This window comes from Mustela lutreola, chromosome 13, assembly GCF_030435805.1.
Source record: "Mustela lutreola isolate mMusLut2 chromosome 13, mMusLut2.pri, whole genome shotgun sequence".
In the NCBI taxonomy this organism is placed as follows: domain Eukaryota; kingdom Metazoa; phylum Chordata; class Mammalia; order Carnivora; family Mustelidae; genus Mustela; species Mustela lutreola.
Window position 1 is genome coordinate 63,838,168 of NC_081302.1, and position 13,347 is coordinate 63,851,514.

Below are 13,347 nucleotides of genomic sequence, written 5' to 3' on the forward strand. Positions count from 1 at the left end.
AAAGAATCTTGTATAGGGACAGTAAAGGAATTTTCTCCAGTTCGCTAAGACAGAGAGCTTTCCACTCAACTGGAAAGCTCTGAGTCTGTTACTGACAGCTAGCTGCTCCATACAAATCAGTCGTGGCCTTCGGATTTCTTTGGCTCAGTCTTCATGCATTTATTTTCATTTTCTATGCTTCATTTTCTTCCTTAAACTGTGCTATCTTTTCCATTTACAATTTGTTTTTGCCCTGTTTGGTTGCGGTGTTGGATGACTGACAATATCACTTAAGTGATGGGGGTAGGGGAGACTTAAATATCCCCCCTGACTTGTGTTAGTGCAAGTGCTTAACTTGAAGTTACAACTGAACAGACTTTGCAGAGGTAGGAGGCGCTATGAAGGCATCAGAGCTCCTGATAAATGGGGGCACTCAGAAAAACAGCACAAACTGACTTTTCACAAAACCAGCACTTTATTTTTTTTAAAGATTTTATTTATTTATTTGACACAGCGAGAGAGATCACAAGTAGGCAGAGAGGCGCGGGGTGGGGGTGGGGGGAACAGGCTCCCTGCTGAGCGGAGAGCTGGATGTGGGACTCTATCCCAGGACCCTGAGACCATGACCTGAGCCAAAGGCAGAAGCTTAACCCACTGAGCCACCCAGGTTCCCAAAATCAGCACTTTAGAAGTCAAATTTCTGAAACTCAATTACAGAAACAAGCCAGGGAGTTTGAAATACTTGCCCAAGGTCACTTGTGACCTAACTGGTGGGAAGCAGACTCAGGAGCAAAATCTACTATTACAACATTCTAGAGGACTCAAGGACTTTCAGTATCCCCTGGTCAGTGGTTTTAGCAAGCTAGAAACTTGAGACTCAAAGGAAACCTTATTAAGGACAGAGCCAGTCTGTGGGTACAGACTGGAAAGAGCAACAGGAGTTGGAGCCAGGATGCTTGTGTAAAAATCTGGGTGACCTTTAGTGAACCATTTAACCTTTTCAAACCCCAGCCTTCACGCAACTGCATCACGGCCTCTGATCTCCGTGATCCTGCTGGGGCAATGCACCACGCGGGCCACTGCTGCTCTGGGAGCCAGCTGGCGCCATCCACTACCATCGTGAGGGTAGGCGCTACTCCAGGTCACTGTCGCGCCCTCACAGGGCAGCCAGCCAACCTTGTTCTTTGTGTTGTCTCCCTTGAGTCCCCTCTCCTACTCTCACAAAAGCTGCTCCAGACTCACCACTCCTGCTACGTTTCTTTTTTCCCCTCACATTTCCTCAACAACCTTAGCCTCAGTTTATGTGTAAACTCACAAATAACCAGGAAACATTTGTGCATATTTTTAATCCCCAATTAGCAAAGTTACCTTTTTTGCAAAAACCCTAATCCATTTGCCTCTGTCCTGTTGTCTTGCTTGCTGTATCCTGGTGCTTCACACCCTGCCTGGCACCAATGATGTTGGTGAAGGATGGGAGACTCAGAGGCCAAGTCACTTGCCCAAAGTTATATAAGTACTAATGAAAGAGCTGGAACTCCGCAGAGTTCTGTTCAAGTCTGAAGTTCATGGCCCTAACTTCCCAGAAGCTTCCTTTTAAAAGCAAGAGAGTTGCAGGAACCAGTTCTTTCTCCTGAAATAGACCTCCCTTCACATTTTATAAATTCACCTTGGCAGCTTAAACTCCCTCACAGGAGTGGCTCTTTCTGTTTTTGCTGCATTAGGAATAGAGAAATATAAGATGTTGAAAAGCTTAACATCTCACAGAAGCTCAGAGAACTAATTGCAAAATCACCTTCTTGGTGTCCACTCAAACTTTGTTCTAAGGGTAATTCCCCAGGCATCTGATGGCCTCGAGAACAGGACTTTACAGAGTCCTGCATTACTGCCGTCAGTATAGGTAGGTTAACCCAATGGCATTTCAGATCTGGGTTCCAAACAGCAGGCGAGTCAATGCACTGACTCCTGTGCTCCAGGAAGTTGTTTGCTACACTTGGGACTACGCAATCCAGGGACATTAGTACAGCCGACTATGTGATGAAGGGGCAGATGTGATGTAGGTCAAGGGTGGGGGACAGAGTTGCTAACATGAAAAAGTGAGCCTTTGCTGCTTCAACAGTATTTCACAATGCACTAGTTAATGATACAAAAATGGGGATATAATTTCATCACTTGGAGCATTTTGGCCCTAATACCATGTGGATGTGTCTTAACAAAGTGTTAATTGGAGTTGTAAATAATTCAAAAACTTAAATCATCTCTGATTCAATACTTTTAATTAATGAGAAAGAAGAAAAAAATGCTTTGATCACACAACTCCCATGGAATATTGTTGACTGTTGATGTAACCTTTATTGGAAATTCTCTCAAATCTTTTTTGGAATGAGGTAGAGTTTGTATTTGAAAGAAGCATGGATTTCGATTTTTGTCACCAGTGTGGGTAAGGGACTTTTTGTATCCCATTAAAGAGTTGTTAAGACAATGTTTTAAAGGGGGTTGCTTGGGGCACTTGGTTGGCTTAGTTGTTAAGCATCTGCCTTTGGGGGGCACCTGGGTGGCTCAGTGGGTTTAAGCCTCTGCCTTCAGCTCAGGTCATGGCCCCAGGGTCCTGGGATCAAGCCTTGCATTGAGCCCTGCATCAGGCTCTCTGCTCAGCGGGGCGCCTGCTTCTCCCTCTCTCTATGCCTGCCTCTCTGCCTACTTGTGATCTCTGTCAAATAAATAAAAATCTAAAAAAAAAAAAAAAAAAAAAAAAAGCATATGCCTTTGGCTAGGGTCATGATCCCAGGGTCCTGGGATTGAGCCCCACATCAGGCTCCCTGCTTAGCAGGAGGCCTACTTCTCCCTCTGCCCCTTCCCCTGCTTGTATTACCTCTCAAGCTGTCTCTCTCTCTGTCAATAAAATAAATAAAATCCTTAAAAAAAATAAAAATAAAGGGGGTCATTTTCTTTTGTCCTTTCTTTGACTGCTTTTTAATGGTACGAGCAAGAAAAAAAAAATTGAGCTGAGCTGTATATTTCATAAGCCTTAGATTTGAATTTGTAATATACATATATTTTTAAAGACATCATTTATAGTAGCAAAGACTTAGGAGAAATGCCCGCAAATGGATAAAATTTAATGGATCATCAATAAAAGGAAATACTATGACATAATTTTTAAAATCATTTTCTTAAATCATATACTTTAGGGTTGTTTGGCTGCAAATAACAGGATGCACAACTCTTTATATACTTATTTTGAATATAAAGAGAAATCTAGAAATAGGAATTTCCAGGGTTGGTTAATTCAACAGCCCAAAAGTATCTGGGTCAACTTCTCTATGATTCTCTTGACTTTTCCCTCATGATCACAAAGTGGCTGCCACAGCTCTATCACATCCACACATGTAACATCTAAGGCCAGGAAGGAAGAATTCTCCATATCTTTTTTATCACACACAAAAAAATATTTCCCAGAAGTCCCCTGGCACGCTTCTCCTTGTATTCCACTAGCCCAGAACTTGAGTCTTAGGCTTGCCCAAACATAAACACTGGGAAAAGAATGTAGTTATCATATTTGGTTTAGATAGGGGTCAGCAAACTTCTGAAAAGGACCAACCAGCTAGTAAATATCTTAGTAAATATTTTGCAGGGCATGCAATCTTTGTCACACCTACTCAGCTCTGCTGTTCTAAATAAAAACAGCCATAGACATGGTAAAGAGGTAAGTATGGTTGTGTTCCAATAAAACTTTTATCTATGAGCATTGAAATTTGAATTTCATGTAATTCTTACCCGTTACAAAATATTATTTGATTTTTATTTTTTCAGACTTTTACAACTTAATTTTTTTTTTTTTTTTTTGATATGGCTCATGACCCTACAAAAAGAAATGGCAGGCCATGGGGTGCTTGGGTGGCTCAGCCGGGTAAACATCTGCCTTCAGCTCAGGTCATGATCCCAGAGTCCTGGGATCCCTCTCCCTCTGCCATTCCCTGCCACTTGTGCATGCTTCTTTGTCTCTCTCTCAAAGAAATGAATAAAAAATCTTTTGAAAGAATGAAAAGGAAGGAAGGAAGGGGAAGGGAAGAAAAGGGAAAGAAAAAAGAAAAGAGAAAAACGGCAGGTCAGATCTGGCTAGCAGGTTGTGATTTGCTGACACCTGGTTTTAACCAATGATGACTTACCTCCTTGGGACTGTAGGAGATGCCTACCTTTCCTGAGACATCACCACGGCAGACCTGGAGGGGACTCAGGGGGAAGCAGGGTTTTGTTAGGTAATCAGGAATGTCCCCCACAGCATATTAAGCATAGGGTAAGTTTCTTAAGGATATAATCACTTTTAAAAAGCATATTTGCAAGACAACTTCATGAAAGACACACAGGCAATATGCTATGGCAGCTCAGAGAGCAAATGTATCCTAGTTGTGTGGTCAGGAGAGTCTTCAGAGAAGGGGATGCATTTGAGTGGAGCCCTTACTGTCTAAAATAGGTACTAGACAAATTCCACTTATGGAGTGCTTATGACCAAGCATTGTGCACTTTCCCATTTTGTACTCACAACATCCTATGAAGTAGACACTTAGAACTGGGAACACATAGGCTTACAGCTCAAATAACTCCAACCACCTAAGGCTCTTCTTGCTGACCTCTGAACCCCTGTCCTCACTGCCTGCCCCCACCTGTCTAATTCAGATTTTATTTTACACTTTCAAAACAGATAGAGGGAACACAGAGGAAACGTGTGATGATGAATTCCCTGCCTCTGAGGCCCAGCACGGTCAAAACCAGACCAGGGCTCATCCAGACTGCTGAGAAGGGAACCCTACAGAAGACAAGGGAAGCCCAGGGCGCCCCACCCCCACAGAGAGCTCTGCAGTGAGTCCATCCCTGTGCTCTAGCCACAGGCAGCATATGCTTAAAACTAAAGAGGGTTTCACCTTAATGTCTACATTTTAAAGCTGGAGCATTTCAGCAACAAATAAGCACAGAGAGCTCATCCCAGAAGTGAAAAGAAAGGGCTATTCCTCTGACATCTGGAACTCAAGCTGCTGTGGTCAGTCCAACCCCACAGGCTCACGCAGACACATGAGGGGGCGGCGGCTGGTTAGTTGAGCAAGCTTTCCAACCCGCGGAAGATGGAAAGCCTTCCAGGCTCTCCTTCCATGTTTCTTGCATGGACAGCAGACATGCAGTCCGTGCTAGAATTCCTAGCCTACGAGAGACTTCCGTACCATATTGAGACTGCTTGCTTTGGCCATGAGTCCCTCACAACCAGCGGACATATCTAGTAAAGGCTCAGAAGCCATTGCTGAACAGAACTGCCTGATGAATCAAAACAGAAAACTCCCGCTGCTGGATGTGGTAACGAGGAGCAGAGGAGCCATGGCCTCCAAACATCGACTGAAACAGCAAGAAGCCCAACACGCTTAACAGTCGTGGGTCATTGGGAAATTTGCTACAAGTGAGGAGTGATTGAAGTCCCCAAGTGAAAGTTCTATTCAGGACAAATTCTTACGTGTTGGAATGAAAGCACTTCATCAACTCCTAGAGTTAATGATCGTAGACGGATTGTTCAAAGCACACGCTAGCACAGGAAAAGAGATTGCATGTCAATATGGACGGCAACTGGACAGTCCCAACCATTTGTGCCTGTCGAAATCCTCCTACAATTTACCAAGGCCTGTATTAGACACAGGCGCCTCAAAAGCCCTTTCATGATCTGTTGTTCTCCCAAACACATCTGTTTATTGCTTCCTATCAATAAGGAACTTTCATTGACCACTGATGGGTCAATGAAAGGATATAGTCTGAGTGCTGAAAATACAGAAATGAAAGACACCATGGCTAGCCTCAGAGAAACTTCAGTCCAGGTAAAGGAGGAAGAAACAAATAATTAAAATTTGGTGAGGGCTTGCTGCAGAGGGGGGCGGGGAGTGTGGCATCCCAGAGAAGGGAACGAATAAGGGACAGAAAAGTGAGTTGTAGGGGAAGTCCCCAGCGGACCCCCATGCTGGGGTGGGGTTTGAAAGACAAGTGGCCCTTTCTTAAGGGAGGAAAGCCTGTTGATGTACCACTCAGAACTCTTACTTGCAATCAACAGAAGCCAACTCTGGAGCACAAAAGCAAAAGATTACAAGGATGCTGGGTGACTTCCGCGTTTGCTGAATGAGCCGATGGAGCTCCCCAAAGAACTTCTTGCAAGGGTCTCCAAGCCCACTGCTTGAGCCATGGAAACTAGAACTGTTGAGCCATGGAAACCATGCTGCAACTCCTTCAGAGCTTCTAGATGTTCTAGTCTGTACTACTGTCGCTTTCGTACCAGGGCCTCTGCATCCTATCTGCTGCTCTTCCAAGCCGGGCAACTTCGTTACCAGACTGGCCAGAGAAGTCACTGCCACACCATGGCCACTGCCTTGTATCGTTCCTTTCCAAATCAATAAATCACACAGAGGCAGCTGATGGAAGGAGCGTGAGTCAGGCGCCTGGACCCTGATCTGCAAAGGGGGCTGCGAACGTGAGATTTCTGGCTTGTCTTAAAAGACAAGACAAGTTTCCTTGGTAGAACTCCCCAAATGTAGGCAGGGCTGTAAGACAATGCCAAGCAGCCAGAAAACACGACACATGTCCCCTGGAGACAGGCTGAGAATTCCCATTAGGGGTATTACAAAACAAAATTCGGCCAAGTGAATTTGAAGACCTAATTGGTTTTATTAAGTAATTCATGAATCGGGCAGCATACCATCCAGCAAGCAGAGAGAAGCTGAAAGGAGCTGTGCAAAATGGATGGTTTTCAGAGGAAGGAAGATGGAGCTAGAAGTTATTTCAAAGAAAAGAAAGGATTGTTTCAGGCCAGGTCAGCTTCTTTATGGGGAAAGAGAATGGCAGGATTTATCATGGAAATAACCTCACTAGGGCTGATCAGGAAATTTCATATTGACTGTTAAAACATCGTATTCCTGGGATACATTGAAACTGTAATTAAATCAGGGTTTCTTGGGGCGGGGGTGGGGGTGGGTGTTGGCAAATGATTCTAATTGTTTTTTTTTTTTTTTTTTTTAACAGAGAAGATTGCATGTACAAAGGTACAACTCATTTGGGGAACCATAGAAGTCTGGCTCTGTGCAGTGGAGGTGGGGGTATAAAGCTGAGAGTGCTGGAAAATTCCACTAGATGGGTGGGAGGAGCCACCCGCTGAGCCCTCAGGGCCCCTATAGTAGAATCTACTCTGTGTCCCTTGCTGAGGCGCAAGAACTCTGACTTATTCCTCCTCTGGCCCCAGCTTTGCCCACAGTGGGTTTTAGGTGCTGTCAAAAGGAATCCTTGTGAGAGACGCCTGGGCAGCTCAGTCAGATAAGTGTCCAGCTCTTAATTTCAGCTCAGGTCATGATCTCAGGATCATGAGGTGGAGCCCTACTTCAGGCTCTGTGCTCAGTACGGACTCTGCTTGAGGATCTTTCCCTCATCTACTACCCCTCACCCACCCACCCCCATCCCGCACCACTATGGTGCACACATGCTCTCTCTCTCTCTCTTAAATAAATAAATAAAACCTTAAAAAAGAATGAGTCATCGCAATAAATTTGTTGGATTGCACCATTGTCTTACAATTTATCAGTATGGCCTTTGTAGGTACCTGTGGTCTTCTCTCCCATAACTGTCTGCCTGAGACTCTCTTCCCTCGCTCTGCCCCCGCCCACCACTGTCATGGTTGCACACTCTCTCTAAAATAAATAAATAAACTCTTTTAAAAAAATGAATCATTGAGGGTGATTGGATGGTTCAATTGGTAAATCATCTGCCTTTGGCTCAGGTCATGATTGTGGGGTCCTGGGATTGAGCCCCATGTCGTGCTCCCTGCTCAGCATGGAGTCTTCCTCTCCCTCTCCCTCCCCCCCTCCCCCCTGCTTGTGTACTCTCTCTCTCAAATAAATAAATATTTTTAAAAAATGAATCATTGGGGCGCCTGGGTGGCTCAGTGGTTAAGCCTCTGCCTCAGCTCAGGTCATGATCCCACTACGTGGGATCAAGTCCCACGTCAGGCTCTCTGCTCAGCAGAGAACCTGTTTCCTCCTGTCTCTCTCTCTCTCTCTCTCTCTCTCTCTTTCTTTCTCTCTCTCTCTGCCTACTTGTGTTCTCTGTGAAATAAATAAAATTTTTTAAAAAATTTTAAAAAATAAATAAATAAAAATTAAATAAAAAAGAAATATATGAATAAATTTTCTTGTTTAGGTTCTTTTCATCTCTTATGTTCACATCTGACACCAGTCAGATATATCCCTTCAAATTTTCAGAGTCAATAAGCACTTAATTCAGCTTAAACAGTTGCCATTTGAAGGAGGCAGAACTTAATGTATAGCTTCTCCATAATATCATGAGGAACAGTTCCTCCTTTGGTCACTACAAAACAGTTGTCTTGGCAACGATGATGCTAGACTACCTCAGCCCTACAGTTATTGCATCTTTCTTCTTCTCATATATATTTTGGTCACTGTGGTCAATGGAAGATTTGAAGTCTATCCTCTTGGGAAGAATCTCTTTTGTGAACCAAACAAGACAACCAAAAAAGGAAGTTTTTATATTTAGGGATGTTACATAGATGGATCATTTAATATATGGTTAAAAATTGCACTTATTTTTATCTTTTTAAGCTTTTCTAAAAAGCAGGCTCCAGGGGTGCCGGGGTGGCTCAGTTGTTAAGCATCTGCCTTCGGCTCAGGTCCTGATCCCAGGGTCCTGGGATAGAGCCCCACACTGGGCTCTCTGCTCACCTGGAAGCCTGCTTCTCTCTCTCCCGCACTCCCTGCTTGTGTTCCCTCTCTCACTGTGTCTCTTTCTGTCAAATAAATAAATAAAAATCTTTAAAAAAAATAAATAAAGTAGGCTCCACACCTAGCATGGAGGCCAACACAGGGCTTGAACTCACAACCCTGAGATCAAGATCTGAGCTGAGACCAAGGGTTGGACCCTTAATCAACTGAGTCACCCAGATGCCGCTGTTAACAATTACCATTAGGATTTAATACCAGAAATCATAAGAGGAGGTTGATTCCTCTCATCCTAAACTGGTGCTAAGACTCAAAGGAAAGAGGCGGTAAGTCCCATACATTCCAGAAAGAGCTGCCGGGAGTGGATAACCACACCTCCTTGTAGGGTTAAACAGAGGCAGCACAACCTGCTGCCTTCTCCTCCATCAGCCCAGCCCTCCTCGTCCAGGCTCCACCGTCACAGTCTGCAGTGGGAGAGAAACTGACTAGGTGGCAGGGATATGTTTGTCATTAGACATAGGCGAACTGTGAGGGTCAGAGAGAGTGCAGGGCTCTTGTTGAGATGCCTATCCCCCCCATTCACAAAATCATTTAGGCCACCAAAAAATTGAAGAGGTGAGGGTGGGGGGAGGTGAGAGAAATAGGTGAAGGGATTGAGAGGTTAAAAACTTCCAGTTTGGGGTCGCCTGGGTGGCTCAGTGGGTTAAAGCCTCTGCCTTCAGCACGGGTCATGATCCCAGGGTCCTGGGATAGAGTCCTGAATTGAGCCGTCTGCTCATCAGGGAGCCTGCGTTCCTCTCTCTCTCTGCCTGCTTTTCTCCCTACTTTTGATCTCTGACTGTCAAATAAATAAATAAAAATCTTTAAAAAAAAAAAAAACCTTCCAGTTTCATAAAATAAATAAATCACGGAGATGAAAAGTATAGCACAAGAACTATAGTCAATAAGGTGGTGATAACGTATCGTGACAGATGGTGACCACACTTAAACATCGTGAGTGTTGTGTGATGTACAACATTGTCAAATCTCTATGTTGTTTGCCTAGAAATAATATAACATTGTATGTCAACTACACTTCAAAAATATACTTTTTTTACATTGAGAAGAATATGATTGGCTCTCTTCCTAGCCGGCAGACTGTGAGCTGCCAAGTCCATGTCCTCCATGGTGCAGTTAACTATCCAAGCAGAGTCAAGCACGATAAGGGGGTCTCGAGAGGGCTTGGTGTGTTTATTGGGGCAGCCTGAGTGCAAAGGTCTCATGGACCTAAGGACTGATGCCTGTTTCTCAGAGATTTCTGAAGGTGGAAAGGCTTACCCTACTGGTTTGAAGGTCTAGTGGTCTGGTGAAGGACATCAGGGCTCTCAGCCGGTCCCATGGCCCCACGTGACAGGAAGGGAGGAGCCGGGGGGCTGCTCAAGGAGCCAAAGGAGATGATCTATTGCCTGAAGAGGGTTTGGGAGTAGGCTAACCGCAGCAGAAGCCACTGCCCTTGTCTGAGAGGAGTGCTCCAGCATGGAGGGAGCCAGGGCAAACCTGCACACTCTGCCCTAGAGAACCCCACAGCATAGTCTCTGAAGAGCCTCATCTGGGCAGAGACCACCAGCATCAGATGGACCCAGAGCAAGGCCCATGCAAAAGGCAAGCCTGACTTTCCTGTCCCCTTCCTGCCCCATCTTGGAGGAGCTGAACTCACAAGAGGAAAGGGAAGAGAGAAGGAGAGAAATTGGAGTAGGAATTGAATCGGACCAAATTATCCTAACCAAAGGATGAGGAAGTTTTATGATTGGTGTGATCACTCTATTTCAAAATGCAAACTAGCCTCTGTTGACTGTGCTGTACTTTTTAATTTTCTGCAACATATCACATGCCATATAATCCACTTAAATATTATGTCTCTTATTTACTGTCTTTCTCTTTTCCTCTCACCTCATTCTTCATCGCAAAATGTAAACTGGCAAGATCGAGGATCTTTGCTTTTAACTGTTTCCCTGGCCTCTGGAATGATACATTTGGGTAGCCCATCACTACATATGGCTGCTTAACTTGAACTTACAAGAAGATAAAGTAAATTCATTGCTTCAGTTGCCCTCGACACATTTAAATACTTAATACCCACATATGGCTAGTGGCTCCCATATGGGGCAGGACAGGTATGGAAAATTTCAGTATCACTGAAAGTTTTTGTTTATTTTTTTGTCTGTTCATTTGTTTTAAGTAGGCTCCATGGAGCCCAACTCGGGCCTTGAATTCACAACCATGAGATCAAGACCTGAGCTGAGATCAGGAGTCCAATGGTTAACAGACTGTGGCAGTTAACTACCCAGGCACCCATCACTAAAAGTTTTATCAAACATTGCTGATCTAGAACAATAGCTGGTGTTCTGTGGTACTCAATAAATATTTGTAGAATGAGTAATTGAGTGACTGATTTGTTCTGAAGACAAGATAGTCTATCAGTTAAGAGAACATGGGCCAGAAGCAAATTGCTCTATTAGTAGTAGTGCGAGAACTTGGGTAAATGCCTTGATCTTTCTGCGCACCCATCACAAGACACTTAGCTATTTCTTAACACTTAAAAAGTGCTTTTAGAAAATTGAGTATTTTGGAGAAACACAGATACAATCACTGAAAGGGTCTATGAATAAAGGGATACATCCATTCTTTGGAAGGTCCCGTATATTTGAGGCAACACAGCCTAGAGAGGATTGCAGGTCTGGAGTCAGATGGCTTGAGGGGGAAAGCCCAGCACCTATTTTTCCAGCTGGGTGGTTAGAATAAGTCTTCTGGGGATGAGAATGAGGGAAAGATATGGTTCTACCAACTGATGCTCTGTGTACTATCCCCATCCCCACTATCCCCAGTGCCTCGGTGATCTCACCAATGAAGACTTCCACGTGCCACATTCTAACCTTCTCTTTATAATAGGATTCTTCACACTCTGTGTGCAAAATACTAGAACATGGCATTCAACTAATCCCCAAATGAATATCCGTCATTCAAAGCAGTAGTCGACATCTCCATCCCAAGCTTTGCGCTAAACACTGGAGATTTGGAGATGAAATGCAAAGCCTTGTTTCCAAATTGCAGGGACTGCATCAAGGAAAGGAGTTCACTGAGTATTGCAGAGGCATGTCTGGGATGCTGGGGAGCAACAGGGAAAGGGCACAGGACCAAGCCCAAGGAGCCAGGAAGCACACGTGGAGGAGGTAATGGCTGAGTCTTGAAGTATGAGAAGCAATTGTGAGTAGGAGTTTGAAAGGAGGAAACAAACTGTGAAACTGCATGAGAAGAAAGGAGAAAGAAGCTTGACGGTCTAGAAGCCCCAGTGGTTCAGTGCGGGATCAAAGGTGAGGATAATAGGAGAAGAAGTTAGCAAGGAGCAGGGCTGGCCTCCACGGGTCCCGCAGACCCTGCTAAAAGTGTTGAGTTTGTTCAGAAGGTGGTAGGGAGTTGATGAGTAGACTTACTTTGTGATATGAATGTGGACAGGTGGATAGGTAACATGGAAGGGAGGTTGAAAGCACAGACTCTGGAGCCCAACTTCCTGTCCTTGAAGACCAGCTCTCCCATTTGATGGCTTTATGATGGTGGACAACTTCTTTAAGCTCCAAATTCCTCATCTTAGAAAGGGAAGAATAATTCTACCCGTGTCATGGAATTTGGTGAAGGTAAGATGAGGTAACATATATAAATAACTTATTATAGTCCCTGACTCATGATAAGTGGTCAATCAGTGGTAACTATTATTATTATAGATCATTGGAATAATTAGCAATTCAGGTTTTTTTTTTGTTTGCCTTATTTTTATAGTAAATCCTAATTGAATGAATTGACTTCATCACAGTGAATGGAATTTAAAATGTTATCTATGTACCCTAATAAAAATATAAACATTTTATTCATTTAATGAAAATTGACCATGAATGATGTTCAGTGCTAGGCAGTTTTAGACACTGAGAATAAAGAAGGGAACAAGGATGACCAAGGTCCCTGCTCTCAGACAGCTTATATTCTAGTGAGGGAGGCTGACACTAAATAAGTAAACAAAGGTTTGACAAGATCTGTAAGCTCCAAGAGGCAGGGAGCTTAACTGTACCTTGTTATAGCCCAAGGGCATGCGAATTAGCCCCTACTGGAGGTGCTCATTGAGTGTATTGAGGGGATGAAAGGACCTTGCTTCAGAGGGTGTTGAGTGCGAGCAAGGGCAACGCAACTGGGCTACATGACGGAGTGGGAAGGTTGGCTTCACCAGTTGTGGTGCAGCTGAGAAGATGGCTGATGAGCTAAGTTAGAAAGAGGTGAGGGAGGCAACCATGGGACAGTCTTTGAGAATAGTCCGGGAAAGAGGAGATGCCATGCCAAAGCTGAAAGTCCTAGAGCAAAGCTGTGTTGTGTTTGTGAAGATCAAAAAGAGGACCCAAGTGGCTGGAACAGTGAGGGAGACAGAGGTGGGAACCACAGTCAAGTACCGGGCATGGAGAGCATTTAGGTCCATTTCCTCCCCCTGCACAGAACCCACCTGGGAAGTTTTTCTACTCTTTCCCTCAGAATGTCTACAGAGTGAATTGCTTTGTTTGTCAGCTACCCTTGGTCTTGTGTGATAGAATGGCCTTTCCAG